This window comes from Ictidomys tridecemlineatus, chromosome 1, assembly GCF_052094955.1.
Source record: "Ictidomys tridecemlineatus isolate mIctTri1 chromosome 1, mIctTri1.hap1, whole genome shotgun sequence".
Taxonomy (NCBI): Eukaryota; Metazoa; Chordata; class Mammalia; order Rodentia; family Sciuridae; genus Ictidomys; species Ictidomys tridecemlineatus.
In genome coordinates, this window is record NC_135477.1 from 198,324,284 (window position 1) to 198,330,690 (window position 6,407).

A 6,407-nucleotide genomic window follows, 5' to 3' on the forward strand; every position below is an offset into this window, starting at 1 on the left:
TTTCCTCCTGCTTCAGACTCCAAATCCCTGAGATTACAGGCCTTGGCCTCTGCACCTAGCTTCCTTTGTTTATTCTCGAGGCTAGTTCAAGAAAATCCATGAGAGAGAGAAGAAGAAAAGCTGATTTAGATTTTAGCTTTTTAGGAAAAAGGATGATCTTATTGGAATCCTGTCTGTATATCTGAACTACAAAAATACTTCAACTTCTCCTTGACCTCTAATCCCATTCCATGCCATAGACAATTGACACTCAATTTAGCTGATGAGAAAAGCAAGGCAAACAGGTCTGATCTCACTGTTCAGTAAGACCTAGCAACTAAGCCCCTCTAAATCCAAATCCCCTCAATCTAAAACCTACCGGGTTTCAGGGAACAGGAAAGTTTAAAAATCCATGTCCATGCTAATGAAGGCATTACATCCCTTCAAGCTAATCCCAATGTATGATTTATCTTTTTTTTTTTTTTTTGAGACAGGATCTTGTTCTGTTGTCCAGGGAGGCTTCAAAGACCTGGGCCCAAGCAATGCTCCTGCCTGAGCCTCCTGTGTAGCTTGGACTACTAGTAAAAAACATGGCACCCTGCTGATGATAGTTTGATAAAGCTACCTGAACCAACTGACATTAGGCATATGAACCCACCCAAAAACCTTCAGTTTTGGTGGATCTCAAAAGAAAATCTGTAAAGTCTCTTAACCTGGACATAGCCCACCAGGGCAGGATTCTGTCACTGTCTGGACATGTCTGACCTAGAGCTGATGTCTTAGATCCCATGATTGTCAACTCAGAAGTCCCAAGACTAGAGATTTCATTTTGATGTCCTTCTTAGTTAGTAAGAAATTAACTGTAGACCATTTATAGGATATTTATTGATGCTTATTCTCTCTCCTCTTCTGGAAGGTCACATTCAGTTTTGAGGAGACACCATCAAGTGGCCACCCAACTATACATTCTGTTAGCACACTACCCTCATATCTCCAGAGATGGCATTGAGTTCAGCCACAGATCTGAGCTGGGTAATTGGCTCCTTCCTGCCCCAGACCTACCTATGTAGCTTCCCATCCTGACCCTTTACTCACCCCCTCCAGATCAATAGACAAGCAGTGAATACAGGAATGGCTCATCATGAACAATTCAATCACATTAGAAACTAGAAGAATTCTCAGTTCATCTAAAAGAAGAGTTCTTTAACAAATTAATTACACAAAGAATTTTCTTTTTATTCAAAAACCTTTAAATCATTTCAGAGAGAAAGAACAAAATGAGGGATGATCACCACAGCCAAGACTTCAAAGTGCCTAGGCATTCAGGGCATATTCCCAGTGCATGAGTCCACAGGGGCAGTATGAGGGTCCCCAGTGGTGTATTTCAGGTTCCTTCTAGGGCTTTGGCTGAAGGGCATTGTACTGCAAGGCATCCTCAAGTTGAGATTCTTTTCCTTTCTGGGTTCCTCTGTGATGTAAGCCTCAGTTTTCAGCAGCTTCTGGGGACATCCTGGGCTCCAAAAGAAGGCCTGAGTGTGGGTTTGTCCAATTGTCCAGGCACTGGCACCTCCTGGGAAGTTCAGGACCCATTGGTCCCACTGACCATAGTGTTTGCAGATATTTGAGGTGACTAGAGCTCCTGAGAGGTTTCAGTCATTGGCTGCTGGATGGTCTTGAACTCGGTGCTGTTCCATCTCAACTCCGTGCTTCTGTGAAACAACACAGGCTCTTAGTGCACGACCTCAGTTCCCCAAAGACAGCTCCCTGCTCTTTGTAAGCCTAGTGAGGCAGTGGGCTTACTGGAAAATTCACATCTCTGCAGCTCTGGAGGCACTGGCAGGAGTGGCAGCTCAGTGAAGGAAAATTATCTGGGTTCAGGCCTAGGGGAATGCAGAGCTCTGGACAAGATCTCCTAAGAGTAAATGATCTCCAGGTTGACTGACAGACTGCCATAGCTTCAGCTTCCCTATCATGCCAAGGTGTGTGTGTACCTGGCCAAGGAAAATGACCAACTCATTCAGTCTGGTATGGACTGAAGGTTTTCATAGTGTTCTGTCCAGTAGTTGACCTCAGAAGCAACACCCAATCATGTGGGAGGGACATTCATTTGTATCATACATTGATATAAGTACCTCATAGGATTAAGGTGCAAGTGGACCAATCCTGAAGGCATTTTGGAATTCCTTGGTTTTGATTGAATTAGGGAAAGGATGCGTGGATGAGGTAGGATAGAAGCAAGCCTCTAGTTCTTTCAAGTTTCAATTCACTCTACAAATTCTTTTTCTGTTTCAAATAAACATAGACAAATTAACCAGGCATGTTGGTGCACCTCTGTAATCCCAGAGGCTTGGGAGGTCAAGGCAGAAGAAGTTGAATTCAAAGCCAGCCTTAGCAAGGGCAAGGTGCAAAGCAACTCAGTGAGACTCTTTCTCTAAATAAAATACAAAAAAAAAAATTCAAAATCACTGTTCTAATTCTGCACTTAATTTTTGTTTGTTTGTTTTTTGATGATTCTCATGAATGAATATTAGGCTTTACCACTGAGCTTCCTCTCAGCCCTTTTTATCTTGTGTTTGAGACAAGATCTGGCTATACTGCCTAGGATGGCATCAAACATCTGTATTTCTTCCCTAAGTATCTTGCTTCTTTGGGATTGCCTGCAAGGGTCACTACACCTAGCTAGTTCTCCGCATATGGACTGGCTGGTTTTAGAGACCAGACTCAGTGGTGCTGGATCGTACTCTTAAGACCATGGATATGCATACCTTTGATGGCCTTGACAGATTCTCTGTGTTTCAAAAGTGAACACAAATACTTGAACCTCATGATTTGCAAGATTTTGTGGAGATTTTTGTATCAAGACAATAGTGAACCATTTTCACACATAACCTCTAACAAGTTATAGAAAGAGGATTGATTCATTCTTCAGGAGATTATATTTTTAATTGATGTAAAAAGTTTCAGGGGAAATACCCAATTGTATTTAGAAGAAATTTTAACATTTTTTTTTTCTTTTTCTTTCTTTTGACTTTTTTTTTTTTTAAGTATCATTGGGTATTGACTCTAGGGCTTCATTCATGCTGGCCAGCACTCTACCACTAATCTGCACTCAAAGTCCCCATCTGCAAGTTATTAAGATCTTTTTATGTACATTTCATCTGCTGCTTCAAATTCTGACATAGTAGCCTTTAATGTGCCTTAGCACACCCCAACTCTCCAATTTCCTGCAGTGGACATTCATATTGCTGCTGTCCACATAACCACACATAATTGTCTCTATGAACCTGTGGGAGAATTTCTCTAGAACAGGTGACGATTAATAAAACTGTTCCATAAAAAGTGTATGACCTTAATTTTACCAATAATTGACAGATTGTTCTTTAAGGTGAAGCATTTATTTTCCAATAGTGATGTGCAGTACTGCATGCACATATTCCCCCAAAACACTTGGAATGACCCTGTATTCTGATATTTGCCAGGGGCTTTGTGGCTCTGTAGAGGTTTGCTCTGGTGCTGAGGGCTACTTTTCCAGTCTTTTCTAATTTCTGAAGCTCTGTCTATGGGCCAGTTGCTGTGTGATTTTTCAGAGACATTCTCTGATATTCAGTCTGAAATCTGCTTTTGCTTTTTGATCAGATTGCTAATTTTCTTTATCCCTTGTGCATAAACTATGTGTGTTCAGTGTGGGTTCCTAAAGACAGAAGGAATACAATCGTGCTATTATATTAGACTTTGTGCCTTGAGCTTATTGTAATCTCTTTCATTTTTGACAACCCCAGAAGAATTGATACAGAAAATAATACATTTCCTGTTGGGCTGGGGTTGTGACTCAGAGATACAGTGCTCACCTAACATGTGTGGGGCCCTGGGTTTGATTCTTAGCACCATATAAAGAGAAATAAAGAAAGGTATTGTGTCCATCTACAACTGAGAAAAAAATATTTAAAAAATACATATTCTCCATAAAAAGAATATTTAAAATATTTTTGGTGTTTTTATAAGGTTAGTTTTATATAATTTTTTCTTTGAGCAAATATACAGGTAAAAGAAAACACGTCTTTCAAAATTTCATCTAGATACTTTACAGGTTTTCTTCTGTGTAAGCCTTTCCATCAAGAAATACATTGTGTAACTAGAGACATTTGTACATTTTCTATATAGGTTAACTCATTACCACAGAGATCCAGAAACCAGAGGCAGACATTCTGCCTTCCAGGACCTCCTCTCCCTGGTTGGTATTAAACTGGATCTCAGTGACACCATTCTGAGAGATGCTAGTGTCTGAGAGAAGCTGTGCTGGTCAGGGACAGCCTTGTGGCTATCTTAGACACTGAAGACTCCAGGCCCTTCCTTAGGTAGATGCAGGATACAGATATTGTGCAAAGAGACACATTTCTCAGCTAAGGAACTCCTACCATCTCACACTTTGTTTCCTATACTTGGATATATTTGTTTGAGGCTAAAATTTGGGGCTCCTTTGCATCACCCTCCCTGGATACATTTTATACCTCTGTCCACCAAAGGAGACCATCTCTAAGGCTCTGATGTCCAGTCCACAGCACAGCTCAGAATCAGAGCTCTGTCTCCTAAGTCTTGCAGCACTCTTCCATCCTCTCTTCTCTCTTCATTCTGTCTCCTGTTGATCAAGAGAACCAAATATTCATGAGAGCCTGTACAACAACATCAATTGCCTATTAGAAAGTAAAAAAGGAGACTTTGGTAAGTGATGCATCTTACATTTTTCTGGAACAGAAGTAAAAACAAAATCCACCAATCTGAACACTCAGTACTCCTAGAACTCAGTGGTCATGGATCTGGGTTAAAAGTCTGCATGTCTCTGGGGAGCCTGTCTCTAGGACTATATGCATTTGACCAAGAGAAGCTGCCAGGTTAGGCAACTGTCTGGTTGCTTTGCAGCATGGCACTCTCCTGAGGATGAATTTAAGTTCTTTGGTGACATGGGCATAGGGTTCTGGAAAGGCATGCAGGTAGAACTAGGGATGGTTCTATGGTGTACGGGTGCTAGGCAAGTGTCTGGGTGGAAGGAGACCCAATATAGCAGACCCCATGGCCGCTCAGCATTTGTTTTTTACTGATGGCCTGCTTGAATGAACAATTTCAAGGTAGAGTTCATTATGTTGGGTGATGATGGTACTCTTGGTAGCATCACAAGGTTGGGTCTGATGAACTTCAGTAGAAAAGCAATCATCTTTACTTTCCTGTATATCTAGGAAAAACAAATTTAAAAAAAAAAAGAAAAAAAGAAGAGAAATCTTCTTGGATGCAATTATAATAAATCTAATTGGTATGAGTAATTTATTAGATTAAGTAATTAATTAATTAGATTAAGCAGATTAAGGTTAAAATATTTTGCAAAGGCTTACTCATTATGAAACACCAGATTCTGTTTCCTTTGTATATGTGAAATCCCATTATCACAGTGCTTCTTCAGGGCATGTGCCTTTGCTTCTACAAAGGCTTAATTCATTATCCCAAATCCAACCAAAGGCAATGCTGCAACCGAGTCCTTTGTAGAGACTCCTGCTAGGAGAAAAGATGGAGATCAATTCTCCACTCTTGATTGGAATTCTCAGCTACCTGTTGTGTTTCTCTACTGATCAATTCCTAAATTATAAGGACTAAGGGGAATATAGAGGTGGGGTGGGGGGATGGAAAGCTATACTCTTCAAATATCAAAAAAACAAATATGGTTCAGATTTAAATTCTTATCTCAACCTTTAATAGACTAAAATGTCATTATATATTTTAAAATTTTAAGTCACAGCTGGTAGACATTGTTCAATCTGTTAAGTGAGAACAAAATTCTTAATTTTGAAACTTATGTCTTAGGATTCTAAGAAACCATAGGTCAGTCCAGCATAGTTGTGTCACACACTTGTCATCACAGCAACTAGGAAGCTGAGGCAGAAGGAATGAAAGTCTGAAGTCAGGTGAGGGACTAAAGGAGACTCTCTCTCAAAATTATAAAAAGCCTGGAAATGTAGCTTTGTTCTAGGGACCTGGCTTCAATTTCCAGTACTGAAGAAGAAAAAAGGAAATATGAGTGAAGTAACAACAGTTCCTGAAACATAGTACAAGAAATAACCTTTGTAAAGGTTTGATCATTCTTACATGATCATACTGCTTATTATCCTACAAGCATAACCCCAATGAAGAACAAAACTGTGGCTCTTTAAAACATTTCCCTAATGTAAAAGAATTTTTCATGTTTTACTACCAGAGCCCCTTTATTGGTATTTTCTTTCAGCCACAGAGCCTTCCTAAATGTCCCAGGCTTTCTAAAACTTGAAGTCCTCCCACCTCAGGCTCCTTAATAGGTGTGATTACAGGTATGGCCCACTGTTGCAAGGCTACCAGAAATTGGTTATTAAAAAATTATCAGAAGCACACATATATTTACATCTTAT

General features: G+C 40.0%; 1 long non-coding RNA gene across 1 annotated transcript; it reads right to left on the reverse strand.

Annotated features, from left to right (window-relative positions):
• Positions 1 to 1,194: 1,194 nt before the first annotated feature.
• On the reverse strand, positions 1,195 to 4,624 carry LOC144366747 (uncharacterized). Its single transcript, XR_013425853.1, has 2 exons — positions 4,488 to 4,624; positions 1,195 to 1,688 (listed from the first exon to the last, which is right to left on the reverse strand). It is a non-coding gene; the product is annotated as an uncharacterized LOC144366747 (long non-coding RNA).
• Positions 4,625 to 6,407: the final 1,783 nt, after the last annotated feature.